Source organism: Bos mutus, chromosome 2 (assembly GCF_027580195.1).
Source record: "Bos mutus isolate GX-2022 chromosome 2, NWIPB_WYAK_1.1, whole genome shotgun sequence".
NCBI lineage: Eukaryota > Metazoa > Chordata > Mammalia > Artiodactyla > Bovidae > Bos > Bos mutus.
In genome coordinates this window covers 55,074,128-55,089,528 of record NC_091618.1, presented here as the reverse complement: position 1 = coordinate 55,089,528, position 15,401 = coordinate 55,074,128, and the positions used below count along the sequence as shown (strand labels likewise).

General features: G+C 35.3%; 1 protein-coding gene across 1 annotated transcript in view; it reads right to left on the bottom strand.

Annotated features, from left to right (window-relative positions):
• The window catches only part of TMEFF2 (transmembrane protein with EGF like and two follistatin like domains 2), a 283,846-nt gene that overhangs the window by 133,047 nt on the left and 135,398 nt on the right, over nt 1–15,401 (bottom strand). The window lies entirely within an intron of this gene.

Below are 15,401 nucleotides of genomic sequence, written 5' to 3'. Positions count from 1 at the left end.
CATAAAGTAGAATCTCACTGTCTAAAAATTTTATTTATTGTTAATTTTGACTGTGCTGGGTCTTCCTTGCTGAGCGTGGACGTTCTCTAGTTGTGGCAAGTGGACGTTCCTCTAATTGCAGTGCAGAGGCTTCTCATTGCAGTGGCTTCTCTTGTTGCAGAACACAGGCTCTAGGGTGCTCAGGCTTCAGTAGTTCTGGCTCATGGGCCCTACAGTTCGGGTCGTAGTTGTGGTGCATGGGCTCAGGTGCCCCAGAGCAAGTGGAGTCTTCCTAGACCAGGAATCAAACCCATGTTCCCTGCTTTGGCAGGAGAATTCTCAACCACTGGACCACCAGAGAAATCCAGATCTCACTTTTTTTTTATCTAGTCTGAATATTTCTACATTTAATCAGGGTATTTAGTCCGTTTACTTACTGTAATTATTAATGTGTTTGGTTTTAAATCTCCCAACTTGGTGTTTGATTCAACATTTTTTTGTTTAATTCTTGAGTTGCAGAAATTTTTAATATATTTTGAGTACAAATTTTAGTCAGATACAATGTTTTGAGACATATTTTCCCAGTCTATTTTCTTGAATGTATTTTTTTTGTGTGTGGATGTGCAGACATGTTATTTTGATGAAATTATTTTTTATTTTTATGATTTGTCTTTTTTGTGTTATTTCTAAAAAGTCTTCTACTCAAAACTCATATGATATTCTTCTATGCTTTATTCTATTCTCTATGTGTATTGATTTTTAAATTTTACTTTATGTTTAAATTTGTGATCTATCTAAAATTGGATTTTGTGCATGATGTGAAACAGAGATTAAGATTCTTTGTTCTTCCCATGCGGACATGATTTTTCTCTCTTGATCTGTCAATGTGTTGAAATATATTGATTGATTTCCATAGGTTAAAACAACCTTGCATTTTGAAGCTAAGTCAAACTTGATCATGGTATATAACCTTTTTGCATATACTGCTGGATTACTTTTGCTTGTATTTTGGTAAGCATTTTTGTGTCTGTGGCTCATAAGACATGCAGATTGTAATTTTCTTTTCTTGTATTGTTCTTGTTTTGTTTTAGTATTAGGGTTAAAATGGCCTCATGATATGAGTCAGGAAGTATTTCCACTTCCTCTATTTTATGAAAGAGTTTGTGGAAGATTATTATTTCATTGTTTATACAAGGCTATTTAAAATTTCAGGCTTCCCTCATGGCTCTGGAAAAGGAAATGGCAACTCCAGTGTTCTTGCCTGGAGAATTCCATGGATGGAGGAACCTGACAGGCTACAGTCCATGGAGTCGCAAAGAGTCAGACACAACTGAGTGACTCACACACAGACACACACACACACACACACACACACACACACATAGCTCACTTGGTAAAGAATCTGTGTGCAATACAGGAAACCCTGGTTCAATTCCTGGGTTGGGAAGATCCGCTGGAGAAGGGATAAGACCCACTCTAGTCTGTTTTATTGCTTCCTTTTCATTTTTATTATTTTCTTTATGCTATAAACTTAGAGTTTATTTTCTACTTTCTTAAAATGGAAGAAGTGCTTGATTTTATACCATTCTTATTTTCTAATACAGGTATTTACATCTGTACATTTTCTTCTAAAGACTTTTTTTGTGAAAAATATAAATTGTAATATCCTTTGAGATTTCTTCTTAGACCCACGGATTATTTAGTAGTGCATTTTTTAACCTCCAAATATTTGTGAGTTTTCAAAGGTATATTATTTTTATTTATCTTTAACTTAAATATCCAAAATTCACTTAAATGAGAATCATTTAAAATATACAAAAGAGCTGTGTGGTCTTAAGGACACAGAGAAATGTAGAAAAGAGTCACTCCAGGTTTTAAAATTAAATGAAAAATAACAAGCATAATACAGGGTTTCATTAAATTCAAAGGATTTTAGAATTAGGTAGGAAGACTTTTAGACCTTTTTACCCAACCCCCATCCCCTCAATGCAAAATTCAATCAAATGATCAACCTGGGTGAGAGTTGAAATAAAAAGTAGATTTGTGTGAGCTACAAGAATAAATTGTTTTGAAGTGCTGAAAAGTCTGAAGTATTGAAAAGAGCTCAGCCTGATTGTCCAGGCTTTGAAATAAATCTCTCTGGAGTTTGACAAGTCTATGTCTGGTGTTCAAGATGTTATATATATACTAAAAAAATCCATCCAGAGTGATCTATCCATCATGGTTAGAGAAAATATTGTTTAATTTAAATCCTTTGAATTTTATTGAAACTTGTTTTATGGCCCAGAATATGATCTGTCTTTTTGACTATTCCATGTGCATCTTAGGATTTGTAACCTCTTATGGGGAGTGATTTTCTATAAATATTAATTAGCTTAAGTTGATGGTCCAAATCATCCATAACTCTTTTGATTTTTTTGCTTAATTGTTCTATTACTGAGAAAGGTGTGTTAAAATCTCTACTGGTGACAGTAAAATTGTTTCCATTTCTCTTTTGTTATTTTGTTTCATCTTATATTTGGGAGCTCTGATATTGGGTGTATAAACATTTAGTAGTCTATGTCTTCTTTTATGAGTGACTGTTTAGCATTATGAAATGCCCTCTTTTACTCTCTGGTTACTCTATTCATCTTGAAGTCTACTTTGTTCTGATATTCAGAGAAACACACCAGCTTTCTTTCACTTATTGTTTCTTTTTACTTTTAATCTGTTCATTCATTTATGTTTAAAGTGTGTTCCCTGTAAACAACATACAGTTGGATCTTGCTTTTCTATATAGTCTGAATACATCTGCATTTACTTAGGGTATTTAGTCCCTTTATTGTAATTACTGAAATGTTTGGTTTTAAGTCTACCAATGTGATGTGTGATTCATATTTAGCCAATCTTCAATCTTTTTGTATTCCTCTGTTCCCTTTTCTGTCTTTTTTTTTCTGGTGAAGCAAATATTTTATGGTATTTATTTCATCTTACCTCTTCTAATAATTAGTTTGTTATATTTTTTGGTTATTGTATTGGTGTCTGCTTTAATGATTGCAATACCCAACTTTAAATTGTAATCTATTACTTCATGAACATATTTTCAACTTTATAATTATATGCTTATCATAATTTATCTTTTGCATTCTTATTATCATATATCATACTTCTACCTGTGCTACAGCAACTCATGTTCCTTTTAAAAATTAGTTTTACTTTAAACATCCATCCTACTCTAATTTCATAGGCAAAAAGCCAGAAATGTCAGTGTTAATGGAGACTCCTGCCTGTCATCGTTAAATGATTATTTGACTTCTGATTCACATCTTCACTTTTGAAGACTTGTCTATAGTCTTACATTCCCCATGGAAGACATTATAGGCATATGACACTTATTGTAGATTGAATTATTTTCCCTATAAAAGGACTATACATTCCTCTCCATGGCCATATGATTTGAAGTTCCATGACATCACTCACAGGCTTATGACTTGCTTTTGTTGTTGAAATGTCAGTGGAAGTGAGAATCTATATGAAAGCCAACATATGAATTTCTACTTTGTTGCTTGTCCCCTTTGCATAAAAAAGACATATTCCAGAATAGGAGCTGCTTCTTCAACCAGTCCCTGAATGAGAAGATAAACAGAGCAGGACCAGGACTGACCATAGCTATGGGAGCAAGAATTATGCCACTCACTGATGTTATAAGCCTCTGAGGTTGTGAGGTCATTTGTAACCATAGCTTTACCTAGTGAAAGATTGCTAATATGACCTGAATTAATGTTATCAATAAATTCTAAGGCAACATTTTTCATATCATTTTCCACACCTCAGATTTTGGGAGCATTACTGTACAATTTTGATCTGCTTTTCAGTTCAGTTCAGTTGCTCAGTCATTTTTTTTTTTTTTTTTCAGTTGCTCAGTCATGTCTGACTCTTTGTGACCCCATGAATCACAGCATGCCAGGCCTCCCTGTCCATCACCAACTCCCAGAGTTTACCCAAACTCATGTGCATTGAGTCGGTGATGCCATCCAGCCATCTCAGCCTCTGTCGTCCCCTTCTCCTCCTGCCCCCAATCCTTCCCAGCATCAGGGTCTTTTCCAATGAGTCAACTCTTTGCATGAGGTGGCCAAAGTATTGGAGTTTCAGCCTCAGCATCAGTCCTTCCAATGAACACCCAGGACTGGTCTCCTTTAGGATGGAGTGGCTGGATCTCCTTGCAGTCCAAGGGACTCTCAAGAGTCTTCTCCAACACCACAGTTCAAAAGCATCAATTCTTTGGCTCTCAGCTTTCTTCACAGTTCAACTCTCACATCCATACATGACCACTGGGAAAACCATAGCCTTGACTAGACGGACCTTTGTTGGCAAAGTAATATCTCTTTTAGTCATCTGTAAATCTCCCTTTGAACTTCTATTTCTTTTCCATACCTGCATAGATTCTGCAATAGTTAAGGCACATTTATTTTATTATATTTTCCTTGCATGTTACCATACCACTACGTATCCCAGTCTATTCACTCTTCCCACTTTCTTCTCCATTTGACTCTAGTACATCACTTTGACAGATATATAATTTGTTCCACTTAAATTAGTCATGGTATACACATTAAACCTAATAAACACAGTAAAGAGAGCCATAAACAAAACAAAAAGACAATCTATAGAATGATAGAAATTGTGGAAATTAATATCCAAAATATACAAAAACTTACACAGTTCAATAACAACAACAACAAAAACACGCAACCCAATCAGAAAATCAGCAGAGGACCTAAACAGAAATTCTCCAAAGGTGACAAACAGATGGCCAACAGGCACATGTAAAGATGCTCAATATCACTAATTATTAGAGAAATGCAAATCAAAACTACAATGAGTTTTCTTTACCTTTACACTGGTCAGAATGGCCATCATCAAAAAGTCTACAAGTAACAGATGCTGGAGAGGGTATGGAGAAAACAGAAATAGATTCACAGACATAGAAAACAAACTTATGATTACCCAAGAGGTAAGGTGGGAGGGATAAATTAGAAATTTGAGACTAAGAGATATAAAAACTACTGCATATAAAATAGATAAACAACAAGGACCTATTGTGTAGCACAGGGAACTATATTCAATATCTTATATAACCCATGATCAGAAATAATCTGAAAAAATATATATATATGTGTATATATATATAACTGAGTCACTTTTTGTACACCTGAAAATTGTAAATCAATTGTACTTCAGCTAAAAAAAAGGAAAAACCCACAAAAAACATAGTATAAATATGCATAAATAGAAACCTCCACGTGCATCAATTCTGAAATAAAGTAAGGGGTCCCTGAAACAATCATAATGCATCAATAGAAAGAGTGAGATTTCTAAGCTTAAATATGATTCATAGATATTGGTTCTATACTCATTTAAATTATTAAAAAGTTTAAAAAATTGCACACATTTTATATATATCTTAATCTGAAGTTTTCAAAATTTAGAATGCATTTTTTTCTTTGTATTTTAGAGTCAACATTAATCTAGTAGTCAGTGCTCTTTGTTTTTGTTTTTTAAATAGATGACAAAGTTATCATGCCTTGGTAGGCATGTAATTTTTTCCACTTTATTTACATAGATAAAGGATTTGTCAGTGATACCATTCAATGTTATCTGTTGTAACTAAAATTACTTTATCAAATTGTAAACAGTGATTTTTCTTTCTGAATTACTTGCATAAATTTCTATCTCATTATCACCAAAAAGCTGAACTTTTGAGTTTATTCTCCAATGAAGGAAAAATGTTCTTTCTTTAAGAGCAATAGAAACAAATCAAAACTCTCCATTCCATTTTTTAATTTGTACAGTTTTGTCTGTTTTGCTTTTTGTATGGCAGTTTTACCTCTCACTTGCCTCTCCCACATGTAAGTTGAATTTAAATGATGGAAGCTGCTGACAGTTTCTAGAGGCTCAGACAATTCTAAGCTGTTGTTTATGAGCCATAGTCATGTTCTCTTTTACATTTTCTAACATTTCCCTAGAAACCTCAATGTCTTTAAAGAAAAATAAGAAATACTTTTTTAAATTCATGTTATAATGTGTTGATATTGTCATATGAATAATAAATACACAGTTATCATATTATTGAAATACTAAAACAAGAGGAGTAACATTTTGGTCTCCTATTTACAAAACTAGCACAGATTAATTCTGTGTGGGTATCAGGGCCATAATGCAGTAAGATGTATTCAGATTTGGGGAAGGAAATTCATTATCTTTGCTTCTTTTTAATTAAAAGAAGTACAAATCCACTGATAATTTTTAATAAGTGATTCAAATGCCAAAAAACTAAAGGAAGGTTGAAATTACAGTTACACAAAATGGTTTAAAAGAACCAAGTTCATGACTGAGCAAATGTAATTTTATATTAAACACTCAAAAGAAGAGATCATTACAGAAAATCTAATTTTTCATAATTAAGCTAGTTTGCTAGAGCTTGACAAGGATTCTTTAGAAATCACATATAATTTATCTTCTGCACAACTGAAAATAATTTAAGACATTAATACAATGTTACTATGTTGAGGCATAATTCTATTGTAATCATTTAAATCTGACTGATTTCACTTAGCCCTCAATTAGAGCTAAAGATACTCAGTTGATTAGAAAATAAAGAAAGAGAATGAAGAAAAGAAAGGAGAATGAGAGAAGGAAGGATGGAAAGAAGGAAACAAGGAATGAAGAAAGCTTATTAAGCTTGTTATCAGGCATGGCAGAATTCATCAGAGCAAGTCACCATGCAAGGCTTCATGAAACTCTTATTGCATCAATCATATGATAATTATACCCAAAGATGCTTTTATTATACTCAGTATAATTAATTTGTATCATTTTATGTAAATTAATACAAATAATTAAAAATTTCCTTATTAAATGCCTCAAAGGTGAGAAATTTATATTTTATTGGTAAGTGATGAACATTCACTTGTGCTGAATGAGCTACTGTAAAGCAGAGAGGGTACCAAATTCCAATTAGAGGACATTAGGTGAGACTACGGAGAAGGCAATGGCACCCCACTCCAGTACTCTTGCCTGGAAAATCCCATGGACAGAGGAGCCTGGTGGGCTGCAGTCCATGGGGTCGCAAAGAGTCCAACATGACTGAGGGACTTCACTTTCACTTTTCACTTTCATTCATTGGAGAAGGAAATGGCAACCCACTCCAGTGTTCTTGCCTGGAGAAGCCCAGGGATGGGGGAGCCTGATGGGCTGCCGTCTGTGGGGTCACACAGAGTCGGACACTACTGAATCGACTTAGCAGCAGCAGCAGCAGCAGGCGAGACTAAGAGTTAGTAAGTGGAAACAGTAAATGTACTTGGCACTTTTTTGCACAGATTTGCTGATAAGGAAAACAGAGAATGAGGTATTAGTTAGAAAAGGCCTTGGGGTCAAGAAAGGGATTTTTTTTAATGAAAGGAGGAAGTTGAAGCATCATTGTCAGGCTGAGAATAATGATGGAACAGAAAGGAACAAATTTATGGAGAGGAGAAAGGGCCTAAGCACGAAGCAATGTCCTTGAGAAGGGATGGGTTTACACATGGGTGTAATGTTTGGTCTTAGAAATACAAATACATCTTCTGGCTCATGGAAGTTATCTACAGATGTAGGCAGGAGGTGACACTGAAAAGAGGAGGATGAAATAGATCTCTTCTGATTGCATTTATTGCCTGTATTGCATTTGTACTCAAAAGAAAGGTCATCAGTTGAGAGGATGTGACAGGAAGAGACAAAATGTGAAATATAGGGGAGTAAATGTGAATGAAGAAAGACCAAGTCTTTGTAAATCTTTTTTTAACACTCATTTGTGTTTAACTCTTCTAAATAGTAAATCTCTGGTGAACAAAGATATAGTTTTATTAACGTACACTTCTGTATGTCATTAGTACATGACTTTTGGTATTGATAAAGACATTTTGTGATATAGAAAGTTTCCTTTGAATCATCAGATAAAGACTAAATTGTCAATACAGTCAACTTTAATTTGCTTCATATTTGTTTTAGTAGAGGGACTTTACAATCTAGTAACAACCTGTCATGGTTCTTTCCTATTTTCCCATTCCATCACCATAGTACTAGTTCAGAGCCTCATCATACTTGCCTAAACTTCTAACTACCTGATCTCTGAACTTGCAAACTTGCCTCTCTTAAATATATCTCCCATGCATTATATTAAAATGAAAATCTTAGATGCCATTTAAAGTTGAAAATAACATGAAGTAATCTAAAGGCAGTATTGTGATAGACAAAGTTTAGGCCTAATGCTATGAGAGCTGGATTTGGTTTACCCAGGTTCCTTCTTGATCCCCAGATTTCTTGCTTATAAAATGAGATGCCTGCCCTGCTTAGCTCACAGGTGGTAGTGAGAAGGTATGAAAATGCTTTGTACCCTCTAAGTTGCTCTGCCATCCTAAGGTGTCAATACTAAAAAAGTGTTAAAGTTGAAGTAAAGTCATTTTTTATTCCAAGTAAGAAGGTTCTTTGAAGGAAGTTCAAGCCTGGGCATCACAAACATGATTTTTTGGCTCTTGTGAGTGGCCTTACAGTGATACTGTAAGGGAGTAGGGAAATATGAATCATAAAACAATATAACAAAATAGAGGAATAAAAATATTGAGAGACTTGTAGAAAAAGTTCTATACCAAAACATCCTCATTTGGTTTCTCAAATGATAGGGTAAAAGGATTGAGGGGGGAGCAGGTAAGAAGTGGATGAGAAGTCTCAGAAAAATAGTCTCAGAAATTGCTCAAGGAGCTCTGGGCTCTGTTCATCTTGAAACAAAGAAAGCACTAAAATGATCATTTCTTTCTTATTGTTGAAGATAAGAATAATAATAAGAACTTTACATTTTACTTTTCGACCTGCCTGTTATGGGCATCGGCTCTCACTGTAAAGCCTGAAAAACACATTCATCTAAGTCTAATTTCTAAGTCTAAATGAGATTTAAGAATAAAATTTATAAAGATCAAGGCTTGTTTAAATATATAACTTATTGATATAAATAGGCCAATGAAATAAAAGAGCAGCAGTAATAATGAAGCCAATTTTAAGAGGTCAAGGCATTTCATAGAATTGGTACTTATAGCAATATTTTTTCTGAATTGTCTATAACATTTCCAGCCTATTTTTGCTATTAAAGGTCCAGTCCCTAGTTTTTGGACTCACAATAGCCAAAATAACAGGAAGAGTGTCAGGACTGGGATTCAGGGTTGGTGCTTAGTTTCAATCTTGAGTTGGATATAGCCACACTCCTTTTTCCACCCTGCTTGTTTTATATTGAGAGACCCCTGCTTTATCTCTCCAAGTGCCCTCTGCCTATTGGCTCTGGTTGGTGGAATTCAGTGACTCTTGTGATTTGCTTTTCCAGTCCACAGCTATCTCTCTAGCTCTGGTTTCAAATCTGTAACATATGGCCTGTTCCCTAGCACTCTTGAAGACCTTTCTTTTGATGCTCCATCTCAGAATCAGCCCCACTAACAGTCATGCCAGGAAGGCCCTACTACACTCAGTTGCACTGAAAAAGCACTTTCACCTACCTTATTTTGAATTAACATAAGCAAAAGAAAGCAATGAAAAATGTATAGTCAAAAGTAAGGATAAAAAGGTCAAAATGATCCAACCTGAAGTGTGAAAGAAGACATGAACATCTTCCACAAAATGGAAAAAAGGAAAAGACAAAACCAAACCCAACCACAAAATGGCCTAAGAAAGCTGAAGTGCTGGAATAGGTTAGAAATTGACTTCAATCTAATCAATATGACTTCTTACAGAACCATGAACTCAGTCTAAAACTGTAAAGTGGAAAGAATGAATAATTGTGGAAAAGACATCTAGATTTTTAAAAATTGTATGAGATTTTAGAGAAATGTTTATCACCATTAGATCACCAAGGATATCCAGAAATAAATGGAAGGACATAAATTTTAAAAAATTAATAATGCTTTATTTGGAATCTCATAATGAGACCAATTTCCTAAACTCTGAGTTTTTAAACTCAAATCACTTTTATTTATAGTTTCATCAAGATTCATGGGCCTTTCATTTTTTAACATCTTACACCTGAATTGTAAGATAATTGGCACTATATTAATTTCCTTGTTCTTGGAAATTTGAGGAAAAGTTTCGTCAAGTTTTTGGGAAATTTGTTGGTCAGGCTAAAACATAAAAATTAAGGTTTAATAGGGACTACAGCCTATTCTTCTTAATGTTTATTTTAAAAATTATAGTGCTGAAGGACATACATGCTAAAATTCTCAAGCATATAAGTATGAGTCAATTTTGTGAATAAGTAAAAACATATTGATAAATGTAATAAATCCAAGAAAGAAACATTTTAAAAGATCAAAACATTTGTATTATTTATAACATTGTGGGTTTAATTTATGGAATTAATAACAAAATCAAAATCGTACTTTTGTAAAGCATTGCTGTTGTTCATTTGAGTCAATGAAGTATATCAAATGACTACGAAATATTGGTCAATAAGCAAACTTGAATGACACTTTAAAAACACAAGTCTTCTTTAGTTCAAAGGTTCCCTATACCTTCAGGATAAAAATCCATAGTCTTTATCATTGTTTTCAGAGTCTTCATGATTTGCCCCCACTCTATCTCTCCACCTTCATCTCTAGCATCCCTAGCATGCTCCTTATGTTGATAGCTACTTTTCATTTTGCTGAGCATTACATGTGCTGTTACCACTGTCTAGAATGGCATGTCTATGGCTAATTCTGATTCCAGTTTGAAGATTCTGCTGTAGCGTCACACCATTCAGGAAGGTGTCCTCATCTTTCACCCTCTTCCTTCATCCTTGGGCTGTGTTGGGCCCTTGGTCTGTATCCCACATGTTTTTAGAAGGTCTTGTATCATAGAGGTTGTATAGAGGTTTCCTGATTCTTCCACTGTCCTGAGAATTCTTCAGTGTCAACTCATGCATCTCATTTGCTTTGATATTCATTCTTAGCACAGTGCTTCAGAGATGACAGAAATTAATGGTCAGAGAGGGGCATTTCAGAATTCCAGATCTTTGTACTGTTGTAGTTCTAGGTAATAACAATGTGTGACCACATTTCCAGATGGCTAAACTGAAGTTAGGAGACTGAGGAATCATGGGGTCAGTTTGGAGAAGAAATATCAGATACATCTTTGGTAGCTATTAATGTTGGGCATTAAAATGCTCAGGCACAGGGCAAGATTGCATTTCTTGGATGGCTTGTGGTTGAACAGGCTATGTAACTAGTTCTGGCTAATAAGTTGTTAAGTGAAAGTGTCATGAGTCAGTTCAGACTAGAGGATTTAATTGCTGGTTAGTGGTCTTCCCTACAACTGAAGGGTGCCTAAGTTGTACAGGAAAGGGAGCCAAAAAAGGAGGCTATCACATGAGGATAGTAAACAGTGGTCAGATGCGGCATACAATTTTGAGAAAGAACTGGCAAGGTTTACTGATAAATTGGGTGCAGGTAGAAAATCAATGTTTAAAATAGCTGCTCCATGTGTCCAGGTCCCTGTATGACTGCAGTAGGCAGAGCCAGCTGCCCCCAAATAGCATCTCGCACAGCCAACCTACAGTGAGCATGGAGTGAGAATGAGAAATGAACCTGGATCCTTTGAAGTCACTAAGTTTGGGGGATATTTGTTACTATTACAACCTTGCATAACCTACCATAACTGGAATATGTCAGGGAATGAGGTTAAGAGGCATGGATACAATCTGTTTATTGCTGGAACTCATCAGCAACTCACAAGTACCCAACTACTGATGGCTACCCTGGAATAGAATATATGAAAATAAACCAGGTGCTGAATCATTGAGGAAAAAAATGGCAGTAATGGGGAGTTCAGCAGCTTATACCAAAAATATGGGGAAAAGATGGTATCAGCAAATAGCCTGATTTTGATTAAGAGGCAGTTTATTGAATGACAGTGCAAGGCTGCATTGATGGTAGTCTGAAAATGACAGTATGAAGCCAGAAATGTATGGCCTAATGTGGGAAAGTAGAGCTGCTAGATATGGTTTGAAGGAGTGTTACTCTGTCACTAGGAAGACAAGAGAAAATTACTGAAACCTTTAAAAGAATTTAATCTTAGTCTTTCACTAGACACTATAGTTAATATAGTTAATAATAACTATCAAAAACTGTAAGAATATACTAAGTTCTTGTATCCTTAAATAGACTTAATTTTACTTTCTCAGAGCATATCAGAACAATTTTCTGGTTATTATTGGTATTTTAAAATCTATGTTCACATGCATGCTTTTAATGCCTTAAAGCCCCTTGATGTGAAGGTCAGATTGTGACTGATTCAGGGTATCCCTAAATGGAAGAACATATTTTTTCCTATCTCAAAACACATTCTACTTCCTGCCCCCCCAATTCATACCCACACAACATTCTGTACTGTCATTTTCAATTTTCCCCAGTGCGCTTAGATTTCTTCATGCATATTTGTATTTTTAGATCAGATAAAAGGAATAGAAGGTTCTTTCCTTGAAAAACGTAGTGTGATTCAAAGAAAATGTTAATGAAAAGAAATACTTAAAGTTTTGTGAAATATTGATATGTAGCCACTAATTTTGTCTCTACAATCAATTGCTTTTTCTTTGTGTATCTCAAGCATGTTCTTATGGAATTACATAGCTGTACAAGCGCTAGGATCGACAGAATTTTTAAATGGAGGACAAGGGGGTGGGGAAACAAGGCACTAAACACCAGTTCTTTCAAAATAATCCTAAATTTGGAGGTAGTACGTAAGGACAAATCCTGTCTTTACTGCATTGTATTCATTTTTGAGAAAAAATCACCTCCATACAGAACTATTTTCCATCAGCACAAATACAGGTATCAAAATGAAGAGGACTTTTGCTGGGTTGTTAAATTCCTTGGAAACATGGGCTGTCTTTCATGACAACAGTCTCCTTCCTCTTCTGTTCCCACACAGCTTGACAAGCAGGTCACAGAGAAAGGTTGTTAATTACATTCCTTTGCCTAAAAGGGATTTGGAAAAAAAAAAATGTACCTTAGCTTTACTCTCAAGAGGGTCAGATGGCTGAGGCAGTGATTTGTTTGTGTACAGATGGGCTAGTGCAAAGGAATGGAAAAAAATACTCGGGTGAAGAATTTTCAAATCGGAGGATGCGTTTTAAAGACAGCTTCTATTATACGCCAACTACATCTGGTGGAGTCACAGGGCAAGGTGAATATACTATAAACAATGAAGTCTCCTGAGGGAAAAACTGCTGCATATTGAGAGAGAACTGTGCATGGGACAGCCAAGAGTGTCCCTTCTATAGTATATGTTTTTGAAAGCAGGTTTCACATCAGTTTTAGTGTAACTGGGAAGGATTTCAACTTTTTTTTTTTTTTTAAGACAAATTACTTGGACTTAACTCCTACTAAAAAACCCAAGATTCAATATATGATCAGTAGATACATTAAATTAGAAATAAAATTCAGTTCAACAACTTCAATAAAATTGAGAAGCCAGTTGCATTCTCAGTGCATAGCAAGATACATTAAAAAACCTACTAGTTTGTTTAGTGTCTCTGTTAAATGATAAATATCCATATCTATAATTACTCCAGAGATCAAATTAAGTACATTCCTCATTTGTTCGTTTGTCTCTAAGGAAGATACAGGAAAACAAATGCTAATCAAAAGATTAATGAACTTTTCGATGTATAATACATTTAGTTACTCCTTTGAACTTTGAGATACAAAATATAAAAATCATATAAAAAATAAGGTGTTGGCTTACATATTTGTGATAAATTTCATGCAGTTTCAAGGTCCTTGTCAATATGGATTTGATTTAAGGCTGTGCATCTTTTTTGGATATTCCCATAACTATCCAGATAGAAACATCATACATAAAAAGGTTCTTTATTCCAGAACAGATAAAACTCCCAGTGCTAAAAGAAGATTTAGGTATCTCTGAAGGTTTCTTATCACCCAGCAACATAATTCTCTGATGGTTCAGTGCCTGAAAGGGTCGTCTGAGATCACTCATCAAATAAATCAAATAGTTGGCTGGTGAAAAGAGGGGGAGCCTATAGTAATCTAATGTCTTTGCTTCCAGACATCAAATCTTTTTTCTAATAAGCCGGTAGAGAAGTTAATGTTACTTGGTGTGGCATACGCAAACCTGAGTCTCAACCTGTCTTTAGTTTCTGCTACTAGTTCTGAGAATGTTTAACTTGCTCAAGAAGAGATTATATTTAGTTTTGACATGTTAAATCATAAATCCCAAAACCCTGAAATGCTGAAGAAAAGGTGGTTGCAAGAAATCTGGAAGTGTACTGAATTTTATCTCTAAATTTCTTTGAGGAATTTTATTGCAACATAGAAATCCACTTAGGTGGGGTGATCTTTAAATATTCATCGATATGATGATGAAACTAGATTTATTTTATATATTTTGGTTAATATTTTTTTAAAAACTCTATTTTACACTTTGTAAAAAATATGTCTTTTAAAAATTAGATATCAAATGCTTTAGAACTGTGTGATCCAATATAGTAGCCAGTAGCTACTTTCAGCTATATAAATTTACCTTAGTTAAAACTAAATACATTTTTAAAAATCCAGTTTCTCAGTTGCACTAGTGACATTTCAAGAAATTCAAAGAAACACATGGCAAGTGATTACTGTATGGACAGGGAGAATACAGAACATTTTCCTCAGGATGGAACGTTCTATTGGATAGCAGTGCTCTGCTGCTGCTGCTGCTAAGTCACTTCAGCCGTGTCCGACTCTGTGTGACCCCATAGATGGCAGCCCACCAGGCTCCCCCGTCCCTGGGATTCTCCAGGCAAGAACACTGGAGTGGGTTGCCATTTCCTTTTCCAATGCATGAAAGTGAAAAGTGAAAGTGAAGTCGCTCAGTCGTATCGGACTCGTAGCGACCCCATGGACTGCAGCCTACCAGGCTCCTCCGTCCATGGGATTTTTCAGGCAGGAGTACTGGAGTGGGGTGCCATTGCCTTCTCCGAGCAGTGCTCTAGACAGCTGTAATTCAAGTATGGCATACAATAGTATTCATGAATCGACCTTCCCAATTCAGTACTTTTGTTTTCAGTTCAGTTCAGTTCAATCGCTCAGTCATGTCTGACTCTTTGCGACCCCATGGACTGCAGCACACCAGGCTTCCCTGTCCATTACCCACTCCCTGAGCTTGCTCAAACTTATCTCCATTGAATCAGTGATGCCATCCAACCATCTCATCCTCTGTCATGCGCTTCTCTTCCTGCCTTCAACCTTTCCCAGCTTCATGGTCTTTTCCAATGAGTTGGCTCTTTTCATCAGGAGGCCAAAATATCGGTGCTTCAGCATTAGTCCTTCCAATGAATATTCAGGACTGATTTCCTTTAGGATTGACTGGTTGATCTCCTTGCTGTCCAAGAG